This window comes from Sturnira hondurensis, unplaced genomic scaffold (assembly GCF_014824575.4).
Source record: "Sturnira hondurensis isolate 20B ecotype Veracruz unplaced genomic scaffold, ASM1482457v3 Scaffold0020879, whole genome shotgun sequence".
NCBI lineage: Eukaryota > Metazoa > Chordata > Mammalia > Chiroptera > Phyllostomidae > Sturnira > Sturnira hondurensis.
In genome coordinates this window covers 4,846-27,194 of record NW_028093510.1, presented here as the reverse complement: position 1 = coordinate 27,194, position 22,349 = coordinate 4,846, and positions in this window count along the sequence as shown.

Genomic DNA, 22,349 nt, shown 5'->3' with positions numbered 1-22,349 from the left:
TGGTAGTGCTCTGACATTGTCTATAGCTGTCCAATGAGTGCACCAACCTTTGGGTTTCCTGGGTGGTGAAGGTCAAGGTCAGCCCTCACCTGTGTTTTGCCTGGAGTACCCTGCCTGAGCTATAAAGCAATCTGAGATGGCTCCTACTTTTGCTGGGCTTGGGGATTCCCAAGTGAAGCCAAGCTGTGACTCTAACCTACCTGCCAAGCTAGCTGTTGCTTGTTTGATAGGATTTAGGAGCTTATGGAAAAGCAGCTTGGGTGGGCCCATACGTGGAGTGGGGTAGAGCCTCTGTGGATCTCCAAGGCAGGTCACACAGTGTTAGCCAGGTTGATGGAGCCTCATATATGGCACCAGCCTACTAGCTCTGTTGACGGAGAGCTTATCGAAGAGACAATGGCCTCTGTTTGCTCTGATACCAGACACTTCAGTTTCTTTTGCTATATCACTGGTTCCCTTCAAGCTGCCATCCTGGTGCTGGAGCTCAGCAGGAGCAAGTCTGAGTAGGTGAGTTCCCCAAGAGGAACTTCTTAGGGTTCCTGTAACCTCCACTGACTCAATCCCTGATGGTTTCTGCAGCCAGAAGTTGTGAAAACTTATCTTCCTGTCACTGGAATCCTGGGCTGGGGGCCTATTGTGGGTTTGGGAGTCTTTGCTCCCAAGATATCCCTCCTGAATCTTTGTCCACCTGGGTATGGGGCCAGCCTAGTTATACCCATGCCCCTCCCGTCCATCTTGATGAATGTAGTTTAATTCTGTAGTTGTCAGACTTCCATTCAACTCATTTTCTGACATTCCTATGTGATGACTGTTCTATAGTTTAGTTGTAATCTTGATGTGGTTGTGCAAAGAAGCAAGCCATCTCTGCCTATGTTGCTATCTTGACCACTGCGTTGCTACCCTTCAAGGCCAGGCAGGCTCATGGTATTTGTGCAGACTGAAAAATATTCATGGAGCCATTGGGATGTCTGCCAGGCCTTTAATTCACTGGTGGGCAAGCCACACATGCTGCAAGCTGTGTCTATCTGCATGTCTCATGTCATGGCCCCTGCTCCCCAGTGTGGCACCTGTCCCCTTGTGTCTCTCATCATCACTGCCCCCAGCAGGGAGTCTCTACCTGTTTAAGTACTAGAGAGGAACAGAGCCATCAACATGCCAGAAATTAAATATAACACAATTCTGTGCATGTGAGCTCACTTCATGTTATGGGAACAGTTTATAAAACCCAGTCTCAAGGCTATGAGAACACTAGTTATAAGGTCCATTCAAGGCTATGGGAACACCGCTTCCCTTAGTTACCTAGAGATCTGGGTGAGGAAGCCAGGCTGACTCCACTTACCCTACAACCAGAATGTTTGTGTGTTGTAGACAGCCCTGCCTGGTTTTAGGAATTGTATCTGTACCCCTTGTGGCTAAGGGCGAGGGACGACATTTGGAATGCGAGCCGCAGGAGACAAAGCCTGTCTCTGGTAGCAAATGCTGCCTCAGTTTCCTCTCCCTGCCCCCATAGCATGGTTGAAAATCAACAACGAGTAAGACCCTTCACAGCGGGGGACAACCTAAGCCAGACTCCATCACTTGGGAGGCCTTCATGGAAGGACTCTGGGGCTGCAACAAAGAGCAATGCACTCTCGCCCCCCAGCTTTGACAAAGCCCGAGTCCCCATGTTCTCTGGGAGAAGCCCTTCCTGACTCTAATCCCCTTAAGCCTGAATACCTGATGGGGAGGGGTTGCAGCTCCTTGCCTTGCTAGAGTGTGTCCTGGGGAAAAATCTGGCATCACAAAGACTTCCTGATAAACCTGTGAAATCTGCTCTGCTAAGAGTGCTTTCATTCATATGATAAGGGTCTGAGAGGAAATGAGTATGTCTCCCAAAGTTTCTGCAACCCCCTTTCCTGACAGACACTGACTCAGACTCTGAAGCCCTCAGATACCTTTGAAATGTTTTCTACTGTTTGATCCTTGCCACCCTGTATTCCTGTGTATTACAACCCAATAAAGGCTATGGAGCAGGGGGCTCAGGGCCTTTTTCTTCTCGGAGAAACTGGCCACTGCTGGCCTTTGTCTGCCCGGAGAAACTGGCCACAGCCCACTCCTCCTCCCCAAGCAGATCACATCATGTCTTAGCCATTATTCACTCTCGTCCATGGCACCCGGGGGGACTTGCGAGGAGAAGTCACTCCCACATTTGTGTATTCGTTTTTGAGTAGAATTGATTAGGTCAAAGATGATGGAACATGGTTGGCTTCAGCAGGTACTGTGAAACCATTTTATAAAGTGTTTATACCCATTTATACCACCACTAATAATGTATGATAGTTCCCATTGCTCCAACGCTTGTTGTCTTTTTAATTTTAGCCTATTACGGTAACAGTGTGAGATACTACACTGTAGATTTCATTTGCATTTCTCTCATGTGTAAGAGCCTTTTCATATTGGCCAGTTGGATGTCTTTTGTGAACTTCTCGTTTATGTCTTTTGCTTATTTTTCCTTTGCATTATCTGTCCTCTTATAAATTTGTAAAAGTGGTTTATATTTTGAGCAAGAGTCCTTTTTATGTTTGCAAATATCTATTCCCATCCTGGTTCATACAGGTTGCCTTTCATTTCTTTCATGGTANGTGTTGCCACCCTTCAAGGCCAGGCAGGCTCATGGTATTTGTGCAGACTGAAAAATATTCATGGAGCCATTGGGATGTCTGCCAGGCCTTTAATTCACTGGTGGGCAAGCCACACATGCTGCAAGCTGTGTCTATCTGCATGTCTCATGTCATGGCCCCTGCTCCCCAGTGTGGCACCTGTCCCCTTGTGTCTCTCAGCATCACTGCCCACAGCAGGGAGTCTCTACCTGCTTAAGTACTAGAGAGGAACAAAGCCATCAACATGCCAGAAATTAAATATAACATAATTCTGTGCATGTGAGCTCACTTCATGTTATGGGAACAGTTTATAAAACCCAGTCTCAAGGCTGTGAGAATACTAGTTATCAGGTCCATTCAAGGCTATGGGAACACTGCTTCCCTTAGTTACCTAGAGACTTGGGTGAGGAAGCCAGGCTGACTCCGCTTACCCTACAACCAGAATGTTTGTGTGTTGTAGACAGCTCTGCCTGGTTTTAGGAATTGTATCTGTACCCCTTGTGGCTAAGGGCGAGGAATGACATTTGGAATGCCAGCCACAGGAGACAAAGCCTGTCTCTGGTAGCAAATTCTGCCTCAGTTTCCTCTCCCTGCCCCCCTAGCATGGTTGAAAGTCAACAACGGGTAAGACCCTTCACAGCGGGGGACAACCTAAGCCAGACTCGATCACTTGGGAGGCCTTCATGGAAGGACTCCGGGGCTGCAACAAAGAGCAATGCACTCTCGCCCCCCAGCTTTGACAAAGCCCGAATCCCCATGTTCTCTGGGAGAAGTGCTTCCTGGCTCTAATCCCCTTAAGCCTGAATACCTGATGGGGAGGGGGTGCAGCTCCTTGCCTTGCTAGAGTATGTCCTGGGGAAGAATCTGGCATAACAAAGACTTCCTGATAAACCTGTGAAATCTGCTCTGCTAAGAGTGCTTTCATTCATATAAGGGTCTGAGAGGAAATGAATATGTCTCCCAAAGTTTCTGCAACCCCCTTTCCTGACAGACACTGACTCAGACTCTGAAGCCTTCAGATACCTTTGAAATGTTATCTACTGTTTGATCCTTGCCACCCTGTATTCCTGTGTATTACAACCCAATAAAGGCTATGGAGCAGGGGGCTCGGGGCCTTTTTCTTCTCGGAAAAACTGGCCACTGCTGGCCTTTGTCTGCCCGGAGAAACTGGCCACAGCCCACTCCTCCTCCCCAAGCAGATCACATCATGTCTCAGCCATTATTCACTCTCGTCCATGGCACCCGGGGGGGGGGGGGTGGGACTCGTGAGGAGAAGTGGCTCCCACATTTGTGTATTCATTTTTGAGTAGAATCGATTAGGTCAAAGGTGATGGAACATGGTTGGCTTCAGCAGATACTGTGAAACCATTTTATAAAGTGTTTATACCCATTTATACCACCACTAATAATGTATGAGAGTTCCCATTGCTCCAACACTTGTTGTCTTTTTAATTTTAGCCTATTATGGTAACAGTGTGAGATCCTACACTGTAGATTTCATTTGCATTTCTCTCATGTGTAAGAACCTTTTCATATCAGCCAGTTGGATGTCTTTTGTGAACTTCTGGTTTATGTCTTTTGCTTATTTTTCTTTTGCATTGTCTGTCTTCTTATAAATTTGTAAAAGTGGTTTATATTTTGAGTAAGAGTCCTTTTTATGTTTACAAATATCTATTCCCATCCTGATTCATACAGGTTGCCTTCCATTTCTTTCATGGTATCTTTTTATTACTATTGATAATTTTAATTGTAGTCCAATTTATCAGTATTCCCTTTGGTTAGCACTCTTTTTAACCTACTTAGCAAATCTTTGCCTACCCCCAATTTTGTAAAGACATTTTCCTATATTCAGCCTAAATGTTTTATTGTCTTATCCTTCACACTTAGCTATAAAATCTGGAATTGATTTTTGTGTACGGTTGAGGTAAAATTCAAGATTACTTTTTTCCACACAGGTATCCAATTGACTGAGCACTAAGACTTGAAAACAAGTTCTTTCCCCTGTGCTTTCCAGTGAATCTTTGTTAAAAGTCAACATGTGAGTTTATTACTAGACTCTATTTTGTTCCATTGGTCTATATGGTTAACCTATAGGAAACTTTTATATGAAAGAGATTTATTTTAAAAAGTTGTCTAATGATGGTGAGAGAAGAAAAAAAATCCATCCAATTTCTAGAGGCAGCTGTGGGTGGGTCGTAGAGCCTCAGTAGTAGGAATAACAGTGTCTCCCCCAGGGCAGTCCAAGGTGTAAAATGAGCATTGTCCTTAGTTCTCTGTTTGTTCTATAAGACTGGGTGTAAGAGTTTGAATCCTCTGTGCTTGCTGTCCCTCAAAACCAATATTCTCCTATGTGCTCCTTCTTCAGTAACCTGTGAAATACAAGTTCTCCTTCTAAGAGACTGTCATACACTATTTGCTGCAGTCTAATATATAAGACATTGCATCATAGTCTGGAGGTTCAAAACTATCTCAGAATAATCATTGCCTAGAGGGCTGGTAGTAAACATTCTGTCACAAAGCTATAGGTTGTTGCTTGTCCTTATTTATCAGCCCTCAGGGAAATAGTAAGGAGAATGATTTGGAACTGAATTGAGAACTGATGCACATGGCTGCCAGAGATCTGTGGAAAGAAACAGGTTTGGTGGCCTATGTTAGGCGGTCTCCATGGGGGATAGGTGGGCTCTGTCTGTCCCCAAACCTGGGGTTGTGGGTTTAAGCTCTGAGTGACCTATTGATATAACTCACCTCCAGGACAATGGGATTGATCATTCAGCCCCAATCTTGGCACTCAAATATCTACCCTGCATGCTTTAGAACAAAGCCATCACCTGTGTTTGCAAAATAATACTTGCCATCTATGAGTTTTCTTTCTACCCCAGGCGATTTGTGACTCCTTTTCATGCATCATCTTATTAATCATCAGAGTGACCACAGCCAAGAAAATCAAGGCTGGGAGATGTTAGAATGCTTGTAAAATCAGTCAGCTGATCAGTGGCAGGGTTATTTTTTTGAACCCGAGTGTCCTTTTTCCAGAGGCCAGATGCTAAATCACTACATACTGTCTCTGTTAAATATCCATCTCTGCACTGAGCCCATTAATTTGAACCTTTGGCAATCTTTTATGCATGCTCTTCTTGTCCCATTGTACAGATGAAGAAACTGAGGCTCTGAAAAGTAGAGGAGCTCATCCAAGTTTAGCAAGTAGATGGTATTGCTGAGGTTCCACTCCAGAGATCTCTGGCCACACACCTAAAACTTTGTCCTTAGGAAGGCAGGTGGAGTACAGGTAAAACATCACCACCTGTAGAATTGTAGGATATGGGCAGGTTCACCTAGCAGACCTCCTGGCTTGGTGAACTTTGGCCCAAGTCCCCAGTCGGGTCAGATCATGTTTTGGGGGACTTAAGCTTATACTATTTCGATGACTTAAAAAGCCTAAGGTTTTCAGTCAAGATGGATAGGTAAAGGCTGTACTTGCATCCTCCCACAGCCACATCAAAATTACGATGAAATTACAGAACAACCATCATTGAGAACTGCCTGGAATCTAGCTAAAAAAAAAGTCCTATAGCTAATGACATAAAGAAGAAACCAAGGTCAGACGTTTAAGAGGGGTGGACACATGAAATGAGCTGGTCCATACCCATGTGTGACAGGTAAAAATTGGGAGGAATGTTGGGGCTGCAGAAGTTTCTGCTGAGGAGCAAGGAGTCTTAGTTCCCCCACACCAGGCTGCCCAGCCTTGGATTTCAGTGCTGGGGGAAAAGTCCCTATAACTTCTGGCTATGAAAACAAGTGGGAATTTTGGCTGTGTGAGTATGAGGGCTTCTGGAGTCTCAGGTGTCTTCTTTAAAGGACACACACATGAACTTACTTGGACTCACTGGCTCTGAGCTCCAGCACTGGGGCAGCAGCTCAAAAGGCACCAGGGACATACAAGGAACAACTGAATTGTCTGCCTCTGAGTTGAGGGCAGAAAGGCAAACTTCCTCCCAGAAATGCTGGCAGAGGCCATTATTCCTTTGCTGAGCACTCCCTCCACAAATCTGGCAGATGGGTGTGATATCTGAGTCTTTATCAGCCTGGCTAACAATGTTTGCCCCACCCTGGTGATTCCTTAGGACACTGCCTGACCCACACAAGCTGTTTCCAGTGGTTTTTCCATACAAAGAGCCTGTCTTGGTTTATGCTTCAGACTTTCTAATATCTCTTAAAACTTCACCAATCCCAAACAAGCAGCATCTGGTCTTGGCATGCACCATATTTCTTGCTAAGTGGTCCAAGGTCTGGCGCTACCAGTACCTGGCCTCAGTTCGTAACTTGGCCTCCTTTGGACACATCCAAGACCAGCACAAGTAGGAGTCATCTGGAGATCACTTTTTAGTTCATGCCAGGTGGCTTCAGGCAGGGCATAGGTGGCAGTTGGTCTTGGTCTAACCTCCTGGGAGGCCCCAAAGCCAGTGTACCCAGTGGCCATATTCATGCCACACTGGACCACCACCCAGCCACCTTCATGGGAGACACACTTAAGGGATGGAGTCATTGGGCACCACAGTCCTGCTAAAGCAAGTCCTGGTTTGTGGGATCAGCGCCTGCATAATAGCTTCTCAGCTGTCGTCCCAACTGACCCTCACAGCTGATCCACCTGAAGGTCAACCCTTCCTATTGATGTGCCAACAGCAATCAAGGCTCAAGTACAACAGGACAGTATGCACAACACACATAGGGAGGGGGCACATGTGGAGTGCCCAGCTTGGGAGACCAGGGAGGCTGTGCCACTGGACCCTACTAGGTCACCAGAGGCTGTGCCACTGGACCCTACATAAGGCCACTCTACCAAGACTGGGATGTGTGGGAGCTCTATGTAATACATAGGAACAAACACAGATGAAAATGCAGCCAAAATGAACAGACAAAGAAACACGTCCCAAGTGAAAGCACAGAACAAAACTGTAGAAAAAAATTAAACAAAATAGAGACAAGCAATAAACGAAAGTTTAAAACAGGGATAATAAGGATACTCAATGATCTCAGTGAGAACTTCAACAAAGAGATAAGAAACATTAAAATGGAGATAAAAACATAAAAAAGAACCAGTCGGGAATGAAGAATATGGTAACTGAAATGAAGGGTACATTACAGAGAACCAACAGTGAAGTAGATGAAGCAAAGCATGAAATGCACAATTTGGATCATAAGAAAGCAGAAAACCTCAACAAGAACAGCAAAAAAAATGTCCTCCCAAAATGGGGATAGTTTGGAGAGTTTTGGAGAACTTCAAGGATGCCAACATTCACATCATGGGGTGCTGGAAGGAGGAAAGAGAGAACAAAAAATTGAAAACATATTTTAAAAAATAATGATAGAAAAGTTTCCTAACTGGGTAAAAGAAATAGACACACAAGTCCAGAAAGTGCAGAGAATCCTAAAACCAAAGAGGCTCACACCAACTCACATCATAATTCAAATGTCAAAGGTTAAAGACAAAGAGAGAATCTTAAAAGCAGCAAGAGAAAAGCAGTTAGTTACCTACAAGGGAGCTCCTTTAAGACTGTCGGCTGTTTGCTCAACAGAAACTTTGCAGGTCAGAAGGGACTGGTATAAAATATTCAAAGTGATTAAAAGCAAAGATCTAGAGAGGAGAGGAAGATGGTGGTGGAGTAGGACAAAGGATTTTGCTTCTCTCCACGCACCAGAGAAGGACCTGGCTGATCTGTGGAGGAGCACAGCAGATGCCCAACTGGGATCCAGCATATAAGAAGGCAGGACTCCAGAGAGTGTAGCAGACACTGAATGACCAGAGGTTGAGGAGAGGAGACGACCGCAGGTCAACAAGGTACGAGGGAGCAGCGCAGAGGTGGTGGCGGCACCCCCGCCAGGCCGCGCCAGGGCCCTGGCTGGCTGCCCTGGTCTCTGAGAGCCCAGGGTGGGCAACACTGACTCTGGGAGAGAACTGGTCACCGGCACCCCCCCTCCCATCTTGCAGGGCACAGATAGGAAAGCACCATAAGAGATCGGTCTGCCAGTAGTGGCAGAGAGAGGAGTGAGCATTCGGAAGCAAACCAGAAAGCTCTGATAACCCGTGGAGTCAGGTTGCCGGCTTGGGAGAAGTGAGAGTTGCCAGAGCATTCCCTGCTTCGTGGGGCCTGTGCCGACCCTCGGACAGTCTTGGGGAGTCTCGGGTTGCTGGCAGGGCCTCTAGAATTGAGTCAGTTGCAAGCTCCATCCCTATTCACCCAGCACAGACCAGCTCCATCCCTGCTTACCAGGCGCAGACCAACTCCATCCCTGCTCAGCTGGCATAGACTGGGAGGCACTGGGAGTCAAGCCATGGCCTTCGGCTTGGGTGGCTGCAGGTCAACCGTGCCCAGGGGGGCCGCGCTGGCCCTCGGCCTGAACAACTACTGGTCGCCTGCGCCTCCCTGGCCCTCACAGGGCCTGTGCAGGCCCTCTACTTGGGGAACCGCCAGTCGTCCGTGCTTTCCCATTGGGGCAGGGTCTGCGCCAAACCACGGCTTGGGGAATTGAGAGTCGCCTGGGCGGTCCCTGTGGCGGGGGAACTGCACCAGCTCTCGAACAGTCTTGGGGGAGTCACAGGCTACTGGCTGGGTCTCTGGAAGAGAGCCAGTCGCCAGCTCCATCCCTACTCAGCCTGCGCAGACAGGGAAACACAGGGAGTCAGGCTGTTGCTGTTGCTTTGGGAAAATTGTGAGTTGCCCTGTGTGTTTAACCACAACACAGGGAAAGGTCCGCACCCAAGCCTACGAGAACAGGAAAGCTTGTCTGGGAGCGCGTGCCCTCATGCCAGACCGGGGCCGGAAAGCCTGGGAGAAAATCTGCTCTCAGTAGGGCACAGGAGAGCGGCGCCAGTATGGGGGTGGTACTGATGAGACCAGTTGAGGGTACTGAGGCACGAGAAGAGCCACCCTAACAGCCCCTCAGGCTGCTACAGCTACTGAGACCAGAAGAAAAGGTTTGACTAGCTGGACACCAACCAGAGGAGTAGTGGGAGCTGGGAACACCAAGATACCTGCAGAAGACTGCACCACTGAATTTCACAGGTATCCTACCACAGAAGTTCACACCATAAACTCAGGGTACCAGAACAGATCAATTTAAGAAGCTGAGGCCAACAAGAAGAGTATTACAAACAATGGGAAGACAAAGAAACAATCCCCAAATGAAAGAAAAGGAGGAAGTCTCAAAAAGAATGTTAGATGAAATAGAGGTAAGTCAACTATAAGATATTGAATTCAAAGCACTGGTTATCAGGAAATTCAAAGAGCTTACAACGAGCTACCAGAAACTACAGGGGAGCTACAATGAACTCTCCACAAACTATACCAACATGAAAAAGGAAATAGAAACCATAAGCAAAGGCCAAGAGGAAATGAAGAATACAATTTCTGAATTGAAGAACACAGTAGAAGGTATGAAGAGTAGGACTGATGAGGTGGAAGACCGCATAAGCGAGCTCAAAGACAGGGTGGAAAGAATCTCCCAGACAGATGAGGTAATGGAAAAGAGAATCAGAAAAAAATGAGGAGAGTCTACGAGAGATGCAAGACAATATGAAATGTAATAATATTCAAATAATAGGAATACCAGAAGGAGAAGAAGAAGAACAAGGGATAGAAAATCTACTTGAAAGAGTAATAACGGAAAATTTTCCTAAGTTGAGGAGAGAGAAAGTCACACGAATCCAGGAATCGCAGAGAGTCCCAGGCAGGTGGAACCCAAAGAGGCCGACTGCAAGACACATCATCATGAAAATGGCAAAACTCCAAGACAAAGAGAGAATCCTAAAGGCAGCAAGGGAGAAAAAGGAAGTAACATACAAGGGGGTCCCAATAAGGTTGGCTACTCACTTCTCAACAGAAACATTCCAAGCAAGAAGAGAATGGCAGGAAATATTCCAAGTAATGAGAAACAGAGGCCTGCAACAAAGGCTACTTTATCCAGGAAGGCTCTCAATCCAGATAGAAGGTCAAATAAAGAGCTTTCAAGACAAAAGAAGTCTAAAAGAATATGCCTCCACCAAAGCAGCTCTACAAGAATAACTAAAAGGGCTGCTTTAAGGAAAGGAAGGAAGAGAGAGAGATAGAGAGGAACACAGGTACATAAATGGCAATGAATAAGTACCTTTCAGTAATAACCTTAAACATAAATGAATTAAATGCACCAATTAACAGACATAGAATAACTGAATGGATAAGAAAGCATGACCCACACATATGCTGCCTACAAGAGACCCACCTCAGGTAAAAAGACCACCACAGACTGAAAGTGAAAGGATGGAAACAAATTTTCCAAGCAAATGGACAAGAAAAAAAAGCTGGGGTAACAATTCTCATATTAGACAAAATAGACTTCAAAAAAAGGGCTATAAAGAGAGACCCAGAAGGTCACTTCATAATACTCAAGGGAAGAATCCACCAAGTAGACATTAACATCATAAATATATATGCACCCAACACAGGAGCACCCAAATATATAAAGAAAATCCTAGAGGACCTCAAGAAAGATATTGACAGCAACACAATTATACTAGGGGATTTTAACACCCCACTGTCAAAAATGGACAGATCTTCCAAACAAAATATCAACAAAGATATAGCAGCATTAAACAACACTCTGGAAGAAATGGACCTAATTGATATATATAGAGCCCTCCATCCCAAAGAAGCTAAATACACATTCTTTTCAAATGCACATGGAACATTTTCAAAGATAGAACACATGATAGGACACAAAACAGTCTCAACAACTTCAGGAAAATAGAAATCATACCAAGCTTCCTCTCTGATCACAAGGGACTGAAATTGGAAACCAACCCCACAGGAAAAAACCCAAAACACCCAAAAGCATGGAGATTGAATGGTATGCTATTAAACAACGAATGGGTCAAGATTGAAATTAGGGAAGAAATCAAAAACTTCTTGAAACTAATGACAATGAACTCACAACAACCCAAAACTTATGGGAAACAGTGAAGGCAGTCCTGAGAGGAAAGTTCATAGCAATACAGGCTTACCTAAAGAGGATAGAAACATTTCAAACAAACAACCTAACGCAATGCCTGCAAGAACTCGAGGAACAACAACAAAGACAGCCCAGAGCAAGTAGAAGGAAGGAAATAACCAAGACCAGAGCAGAATTAAATTGCATAGAGACTAAAAGCACAATTCTAAGGATCAATGTATCCAGGAGTTGTTTTTTTGAAAAGATAAACAAAATAGACAAACCTTTAAGTAGGCTCCTTAAGGAAAGAAGAGAGGGGACCTAAATAAACACAATCAGAAATGAAAGAGGAGAGATTACAACTCATACCACAGAAATGGAAAGGATTTTAAGAAATTACTATGCAGAACTGTATGCCAAGAAATTTGAAAACCTAGGTGAAATGGACAAATTTCTAGAAAAATATAATCTTCCAAACCTCAATGAAAAAGAAGCAGAAAACCTGAACAGGCCAATAAGAGCAAATGAATTTGAAGAAGTAATCAAAAAACTCCCATCACACAAAAGCCCTGGACCAGACAGTTTCACAGGAAAATTCTACAAAGCTTTTAAGGAAGACCTAACCCCTATTCTTCACAGACTATTCCAAAAAATCCAAAAGGAGGGAAAACTCCCCAACTCTTTTTATGAAGCCAGCATCATCCTAATTCCAATACCAGATAGAGACACAACACAGAAAGAAAACTTCAGGCCAATATTGTTGATGAACATAGACACTAAAATCCTCAACAAAATATTGGCAAATTGCATCCAACAATACATCAAAAAGATCATACACCACATCTAAGTGGGATTCATCCCAGGGATCTAAGGATGGTTCAATATCCGCAAATCAATAAATGTAATACACCACATAAACAAAAGCAAAGACAAAAACCACATGATCATATCAATAGATGCGGAAAAAGCTTTTGATAAGGTACAGAACCCATTTATGATAAAGGTACTCAGCAAAGTGGGAATAGAAAGGAGCATTCCTCAATATCATAAAGGTCATATATGAAAGACCTACAGCCAACATCATACTCAATGGACAAAAACTAAAAGCTTTTCAACTAAGATCAGGAACAAGACAAGGTTGTCCACTTTCACCACTTCTATTCAATACAGTATTAGAAGTTCTAGCCACAGTGATCAGACAAGAAAAGGAAATAAAAGGCATCCAAAATGGAAAGGAGGAAACAAAACTGTCATTGTTTGCAGATGACATGATACTGTACATGAAAACCCTATAGCCTCTACCAAAAAACTGCTGGAACTAATAAATGAATTTGGCAAAACAGTGGAATACAAAGTCAATATCCAGAAATCAAAGGCATTTTTGTATTCCAACAATGAAACAGCAGAAGCAGAAATCAGGAAAAAAATCCCATTCAATATAACAAAAACAAAAATAAAATATCTGGGAATAAACCTAACCCAGAGGTAAAAGACCTGTATGCAGAAAACTACACAACACTGAAGACAGAAATCAAGGAAGACAGAAACAAATGGAAACATATACCGTGTTCATGGATTGGAAGATTTAACATCATCAAAATGTCCATACTACCCAAAGCAATTTACAGATTCAATGCAATACCTATTAAACTGCGAATGGCATATTTCACAGACATGGAACAAACACTTCAAAAATTTATATTGAACCATAAAAGACCCCGAATAGCAGCTGCAATTTTGAGAAAGAATAGCAAAGTAGGAGGGATCACAATACCTGATATCAAACTGTATTACAAGGCCACTGTACTCAAAACAGCCTGGTACTGGCATAAAAACAGGCACATAGACCAATGGAATAGAACAGAGAGCCCGGAAATAAACCCAAATCTCTAAAGTCAATTAATATTTGACTAAGGGGGCAGTAACATAAAATGGAGTAAAGACAGCCTTTTCAACAAATGGTGTTGGGAGAATTGGACAGCTACATGCAAAAAAATGAAACTGGATCACCAACTTACACCATACACCAAAATAAATTCAAGGTGGATAAAAGACTTAAATATAAGCTGCGAAACCATTAAAGCCCTAGAGGAGAGCATTGGCAAGAAAATCTCAGATATTCCATGCAGCAATATTTTTACTGATACATCCCCTAGAACAAGGGATATAAAGGAAAGAATAAACAAATGGGATCTCATCAAACTTAAAAGCTTCTGCATGGCTAAGGAAAACAGTATCAAGATACAAAGAGAAGCAACAGCTTGGGAAAACATATTTGCCCATGATACCTCAGACAAAGGTTTAATCTCCAAAATATACAAAGAACTCACTTGACTCCACTCAAAGAAGATGAGCAACACGATTAAAAAATGGGCAGAGGACTTGAACAGACATTTCTCCAAGGAGGACATACGGAGGATACAGAGACACATGAAAAGATGCTTGATATCGCTAGCTATCAGAGAGATGCAAATTAAAACCACAATGAGATACCACTTTACACCGGTGAGAATGGCCATCATAAACAAAGAAACAAACAACAAGTGCTGGAGAGGTTGTGGAGAAAAGGGGACCCTTGTTCACTGCTGGTGGGATTGCAGACTGGTACAACCACCATGGAAAATAATATGGAATTTTCTAAGAAAAGTAAAAATGAATGTGCCTTTTGACCCAGCAATTTCACTGCTAGGAGTATATCCTAAGAACCCTGAAACACTAATCCAAAAGAACCTGTGCACCCCGATGTTCATAGCAGCACAATTCACGATAGCCAAGAGTTGGAAGCAACCTAAATGCCCATCGGTAAATGAGTGGATCAAAAAGCTACAGTACATTTACACAATGGAATTCTATGCTGCAGAAAGGAAGAAGGAACTACTACCCTTTGCAACATCATGGATGGAACTGGAAAGCATTATGCTGAGCGAAATAAGCCAGGCGGTGAAAGACAGATACCATATGACTTCACTGTTAACAGAGATGTAAACAAAACAAACAAGCAAGCAAAATATGACCAAAGACACTGAAATACAGAACAGGCTGACAGGGTCCAGAGGGGAGAGGGGAGAGAATCATAGGGGAAAAGGGGATGGACTCACATGAACAAGTATAAAGGCCACATGGACAATAACTAAGGGTTGGGGGCAGAAATGGGAGGGAGGTGGGAGCATGGGGTGGGGGGCGGGCAGGGTTGGGAATATAAGACAGAAAGCTGTACTTGAAGAAGAATTAAATAGAAAAATTATTAAAAAACAAAGCAAGGATCTATAACCAAGATTACTCTATGCAGCAAAGTTATTTTTTAGAATCGATGGGCAAATAAAAAGCTTCCAAGACAAGAAGAAGCTAAGAGTTCATTACCACCAAACTAATAGTAGAAGAAATATTTGAGTTGTCTTTAAGAAGAAGAAAAGATAAAAAACAGGAATAACAAAATGTCAGTAAATACGTACAAATCAACAATTATTTTAAATGCTAATAGTTTAAATGCTGCAATCAAAAGACATGCAGTAACTGTATGGGTAACAAAACAAGACCCCTACTCATGCTGTGTACAAGAGATTCATCTTAGATTGAAAGACATACATAGACTGAATGTAAAAATATGGAAAGAGATATTTTATGAAAACGGAAAGAAGAAAATGCTCTGGTAGCAATACTTACACCAAACAAAGTAGACTTTAAAACAAAGCCTGTAACAAGAGACGAAGAAGTACCCAGTAGTTTCACTTCTGGGTATTTATCTGAAGAAACTCAGAGTATTAATTAGAAAAGACATAAGCAAACATATATTTACTTCAACATTGTTTACAATAACCAAGATATAAAAGCAGCCTCAGTATATGTCAAGAGATGAATGGATAAAGAGGTGGTTCATATATATAATAAAATATGTCTCAGCTATAAAAATGATATGAAGTCTTGGCATCTGCAACAACATGAATGGACCTAGAGGGTATTGTACTGAGTGAAATAAGTCAGACAGAAAAAAACAAATGCTAGATGATTTCACTTATGTGGAATCTATAGAATAAAATAATCAGAAGGCAGAAACAGACTAATAGATGCAGAGAACATTTTTATAGTTATCAGATTGGCGGGTTGTTGTGAGGATACATTGAAAAGGTGGAGTGAGTAAGAAGGCAAATTGGTATTTACAAAACAGTCTCGGGGATATAAAGTACATGATAGGGAATACAGTCAATAATATTCCCTACAGTGATAACTGTGTATGATGTCAGATGGATACTAGATTTATTGAGGTGAGCACTTTGTAAGTATATAAATGTCTAACACTGTGTTGTATACCTGAAACTAATAGTACAGTATGTCAACTATAATTAAATTTTAAAAAATTATTTTAAAAATTACTAATAAATCGCAGAATGGAAATACATATTTATTTAGCAGGTGCATTAAGGCAGTCTCCAAGGAGAACACTGTGCCATAATGCATCAAATGCTTTGATTTACTAGGAAGAAAGATCCCAATTAGAGGCTGCAAGAACTTTTATTGGCTGCTTAAATATCCATCTGCCCATCCAACACCCCAAAAGTGCTCTATTTATTTGCATACTCTATAATAATTGCAGCAGAAGGAGAATTCATTAAGGCAATTTGTGAGGGCACCTTTAAAAAAAAACTCATCTCTCTGTTTTATGCACTTCATAGTTCCCTATTTAATGAGAACTCTGCAAGTCCATTTTCCTTAAGGGTTTAATAAAAGTATAATTTAAAAAATTAAGACAGATGGTGAAAGTGCTGAGGGAAGCTAGTTCTCCCATTAACTCACTCTCCCTTCTCTTTAAGAGAATGCCTTCTTGATCCTGCAAGGTGGGTGGGAAGAAGAAAGACTCCAGAAGCTCTGAACAGTTCTTTAAAGTTACACAGACCCCAGCCTGGATTTATGTGGCTCAGGGATTCCTGTTGAACTGATAGGAACTGGACTTACCGGATTGAATAATGGGACTGTTACTAGCTGGCAGTTTAATTAATGCTGATATAAGAGGTTTGCTTTTTCTTAGAATTTGAACTCCAGAGCACTGAGGAGCAGACATATTTTAAGAACTTTTTGAGTAATTGGTTGCTTTTGGAGCATAGAGGGGAATGGGATGTTTGAGAGGGAGAGTGTGGGTGTTGGAGGTCACCCAATAGGCTGTTCTCTTCATTCCCCACATGGGGCATGTCGGAGGCAAATTGTTCACCACTGTTTGATATCATTCCACCCTGCTGTTGCCACAGGCTTCTGAAGCAAGGTAAAATCTGGTATATACACATACACACACACACACACACACACACATATATATAACACATACATTTTAAATATATTCAGAATTTTTGTTTTAATTTAAAATATAAAATTATGATTATATAAATCATTGTTTAAAAAGCTAACAATGAACATCACTCACATTTTTGAGTGCTTATTTTGTTAATTTTCACTGGGAAGTTGGTGTTGTTATCATCATCTCCATTTTACAGACCAGGAAACCAAGGGTCAGTCACACAGGCACAACTGGGACTTGAAACCTGTGTTCATGTCTTAGACCCCGTGCCCACTGAGTCTCAGAGAGGTGGGGTAAAATTCCCAAGGCGGAACGGTAAGCGAGTACAGATTGAGGAATTAGATTTTTTATATAGCAGCTTCCCCCACTGCAGGTCTCCAGTTTAATATACAAATCCTGGCTCACTCTAATAGTTGTCTGCGTAATACTCTTTAGGAAATAAAAACATGCTCTTGTTGCCATCTCACAAACAGTAAGCAAGCTCACATGGATAGAGGGCTTACTGTGTGGCACATGCTCTGCTGGGTGCTATGTGTTCTCTATTTCACATCGTGATCACAGTATATGCTAGGGGCAAGGTGTGGGGCCACTATTCTCTTGTTTGAGGTTAGGAATCTGAGGCTTTCCGAGGTGAAATGACGTGCCCAAGGTCATGCAGCAGGAAGTGGCCCAAACTGGACTAGGGCCTAGGTCTGCCTTTGCACTGAACCCCAGTGCTAAATGAAAATGATTTCTGCTTTTTTTTCTTCATTTACCAGTGTCCCAGGCTGTGTCATCCATGATAATTAAGAGGTGACTGATATAATGTAACCTGGTACCACTGGGAGTTATTGTTATCAAGTTCCTGTATAAATCCCTCTTCTCCTACGTCAGGAAGGAGTCTGCTTCCTTGATGCCTTTTCTGGTTAGCATGTTATCTTATGGTCTCCTTGATGTGCTGTGAGGTAAACAGGAGGCTCCTGGACCTTGTTGAGATGGACATGGGCCCCTCAGTCAGCAGTTTGAAAAACGCTCTCTGCCTTTCCTGGGCTGCCATCCATTAGGTGATCCTAGAGATAATCTGCTTCATCCTCTATGTTCAATTCAAAAGCAGTTGAAAACAATTTTTCATTCCTTTACTATGTTTCCAAAGACATTTGAGTTGATGGATAGAGGTTGAGAACTAAATTATGTCCAGAGAATGAAGAGGATGATTCCTAAACTCATGTTCATATTTATCAATGTAGGTGACTGGCTTCAACTACATTAACTTGCTCTCTACCTTAAGCAAAGAAAATAAGTGGGCGGGTTTTAATTTTGCAAGGATACTTGGATTTTCCATTTGAGACCAATTGAAGTGACTTTTGCATCACAGAGACCTTTGCTTTTTACTTTTTCGTTCATGCCGGAATTTACTAATAGGTCATGGCACTGAGGCCTGCTCAGACCAGTTGTGATCTTATGAACCTTTCCAGTAGAGGGCACCAGATAGCCTCTTCCACTGATCCAAACTGGATCAGATGTGAAATCAATTGGTTGAGTGAATCAGGGTGCTGTTTTATGTCTTTTTTTCAGTTTAGGCATCTGTGTTTTCCTATTAGAAAGCCCAGATACAGGCCAAACTGGATTGACTCAAGATGCTAATCAAGGCATCTGATAGGAAAACAAATTCTTAATTAGTGAGAAATGAAGGCGTCGGGGGCTGATTTGTGGAGGGTCACACAGCTGGTAAGTGAGGCAGGAGATTTAGTAGATTTTTTGGAGTCAGATAGACCCAGTCTCATATCCTGGCTATACCATTTCCTCATTTAGTGATGTTGAGAAAGTCTTTTCAAATCCCTGGGCCTAAAATTCCTCATCTGTAATATGGGACTAGAATGCTACCTACCTCACTGAACGATGGTAAGGATTCAAGTGAGATACTGCGTATGAAATGCCTAGGAGAGGGCCTAGTAAGTAGAGAAATTGCCTAATAAATGTTAGCCACGATTTGTCCAGTTTTTAAAAAATATCTTATGCACAAAAACACCTTAATATACGTTGTTATGAAACTGACCAACTTTGTGACATGGTGCCACGACTCCCATTCTAAGATCATCAAATGGAGACTCAGAAATAAGACGTCTTTCCCCACATCACACAGGAAGTGAATGGAAGAGGTAAATTCAAATGCCAGATACAAAAGGCACAGGCCCTCGCTTCCTTCAGGCCTTATTCAGATAACTCCGTCTCAATGAGATGTGACATGACCGTCCTTCAAAAAGTGCAACCTCTTCCTACATGTCTGTTTTCCCACACCCTGCTCTATTCTTCTCTCCAATGCACTTTTTGCTTACTCCCACACTGTCTTACTAAATAATTTATTTATTTACTATGCATATATTTTATTGCCTATCTCACTCTTATTTGACTATAAACCCCACAGAGTAGGGAATTTTATTTTGTTAACGGCTGCATTTATGGTCTGAGCACAATGCCTCACACATAGTAAGTGCTCAGTAAATATTTGCTGAATAAATGCATGAAGCCTACCTTGCTCAAAAGTTTTTATTTTTTGTACCATAGCACATCATAAATGTTTTATAATTAGAGCTATTATTAAATGCCTACCATGTTTTAGGCATCATGGAGGCATTAAAAAGATAATGATGGTTAATTTGACCAGAACCTGTCATGGAAGGGATGATTATTCAAGGGTTGCAGTTGAGGAAACCAACACTCTGCAAGGTTATGTAACTCACCGCCTGTCAGACAGCTTTGAAGGGGAGTCACATCAGGGTCAGCTGCATGCCAAGACCTGTTCTCCTTCCCTAGCACCTGACAAATTTTAAGACCTAGCTTCTTTCTCAGCAGCTGATCATGACTATGAGCCTAGGACCAACATTTTTGTTTGAGAGCTAGACCCTTTCTTAGCTTAAAAAACTCATCAGACCTCATGAGCAGACTCTATGGACACGTTTTCCAGAGTGGAGCTCATCAGACCCACTGTAAGAGAACCCTCAAGGTTAGAGGAGGCTGTGGGAAGTCCAGGTATCTAATTTTTGATGAAAACCTGGGTGACATCTATGATCAGGCTAATGTGGGAAACAGAGTAATGGAATTCATCTATTTATCCATCTATCCCCCCATTTTCTCATCTTTAAAATAAGGATAATACCAGTACCCAGCTTGTATGGTTCTAGTAAGTTTAAATGAGGATACATGCTTAAAACAGTGCTGGCTATGTTGTGAAAGCTAAGTAAGACTTATACTTGGGTACCTCCCATGGGCCTGGTGCTCTTCTGGTTATCAGGGATACAGCAGACACAGACAGACAAGGCTGGGCCCTCCTGGTGCTGACCAATCAGCTGAAATGAGCAGATTTTAGTGTCAAACAAAACTGGATTAAACTCCCGCTTTTGCCACTTACACTCATGTGTGAATGTAAATGAACTTCAGAACTTTTCTGGCTCCATTTGCTCAAATGTGAAGGGGGGATAATAAAATTACTGTTAAATAACAAAAATGTTTTGGAAGAGACTGGGGCTCAGAGAGGCATAGCAACTTGCTTGAGGTCACATAGCTAGTAGGTAGCAGAGCTGGAATTTGAACCCACATCTATTAGACCCTGGGTTACCTGCCATGTGATATGGCTCCCCACAGAGAGAGGTAGCTATAAAGCTTGTAAGGAGTAGGTGGAAAGGATTATAAACCCAGTGAAGGCTTCACTCAACTGGCAAAAACCTGCAAACTGAAGTACATTCCACTGAGACCTTGTGGAAACCCCCCCGTGACAAAAAGATGTCCAGACTCACCCATTCCCATTAGCTTCACACAGAGCCAGGCTGACCAAGTCTTCCTGCAACACAGGAATTTGGAGAGTCCCTTGGAGAGATTAGGTTTCTGTCATCTCTCCAGGTACCAGATGGATTTGGGAGACATAAAAGACAGCAGGATTTATTCTGAAAATAGATAATGGCAAGCCATTTAGAGGGAATGGTGGCAGAAAGATGAAGAGATTATTGATACAATTGGAAGCTCATTTCTTCCAGAGTGGTCAGTAGAAACCAAAGGCAAAAAATGAGAAAACATGGCAATGGGTATTCCTGAAAACACAAATTATTCAAGACATTAAACTGCATTGCTCACCACTGTAAACATTTTTTGATGTTTATGATCTCTGTTGAAAGGCATAATGGTGGATGAAACCCAATAACATTTATAGATGTGGGTGTGTGTATGTATGCCTACACTTCTTTTGTTCTAGTATCCTTTGTAAATCTCTTCTCTGAGCTGAGGTACTCAACAGTGGCTAGGCTGAGTCTACATGATGCAAGGTGAAGAACAAGCCCCTCTCCCCTGGGTAACTGTACTTACCTGTACCACTGACATCTGCCATGTTGCAGATGGGTTCTGGAAATCTGGGAGCCAATTTGAGGCAGACCGGGTGGGGAGTGGTGGTGGTGCAAAAAGGAAGTGCTTCCAATCTGGGAGGAAGGAAACCAGGAGGAGCATGAAGATGAGAAGGATGTGGGGGAACTGTGTGCTCCCACTTAAAGAGGGGTCCATGGGAACAGGACAGGGTTTGGAAAATACCTTGCCCTTCTGACCCCTGTGGGAGATTCACAGTGTATGGTGGCCTGTTCAACGTTATGTGATTCTTGAGGTAGTGATCCCCTTGGCTAGTTCCACTTTCCCCAGTCTCTGGCCATAGCATAACAACTGCAAAACTCTGGTTCCTTAGAGAAAGCTTGCAGAAATGTGACCTTTAAGTGCTAAAACTGAGCAAAGATTTTAATCGTTGTAACTAAGAATGATGGCATAAATACATGTGATTATTAGCTCAATTATTTTAAATGAAATAACTTGTTAACCTGGTTAAATAACCAACCAAATTAGACAATCTTCTTATTTGGTCAATATTTTTTTCTCCACTTTAACTGGTTTACTGTTGGTTTTAGGACTCATGCACACAAGCAATTGAATTCTAAGGGGCCAGTTTAGTTTTCAGTCTATTACTCAGGTCTGTAGACTGATTAAGAGCCCCAGTTTGGGAGTCAGATGCACTACAGCTAAATCCTGGCACCTTCACTTTCTAAAGGTGTAACTTTGGGAAAGCTCTGAACCTCTCTATATAGGCTTTAGTTTCCTCATCTTAGAATGAGGATAATAATAATTAAACCTATTTTATTGGCTTGTGGAGATTAATTGAAACAATGCAGATAAAACACTTAGCAAGGGCTGGCACAAAGTGAGTTCTTAATAAGTGTTGGTTACCATCATCATCCCCGTCATCGGAAGGAAGAGGATAAGGTTAAAAGGTGAACTGTAAACCTTTCTTCGAGCAGTCAAAATGGCAGCATAGATAAACATGGCTTGCCTCCTCACACATCACATCAAAATTACACCTAACCTATAGAACAACCATCACTCAGAACTGTCAGAAATTGAGTTGAATGACAGTCTGACAGCTACAGAATTAAAGAAACCACATTCATCCAGGC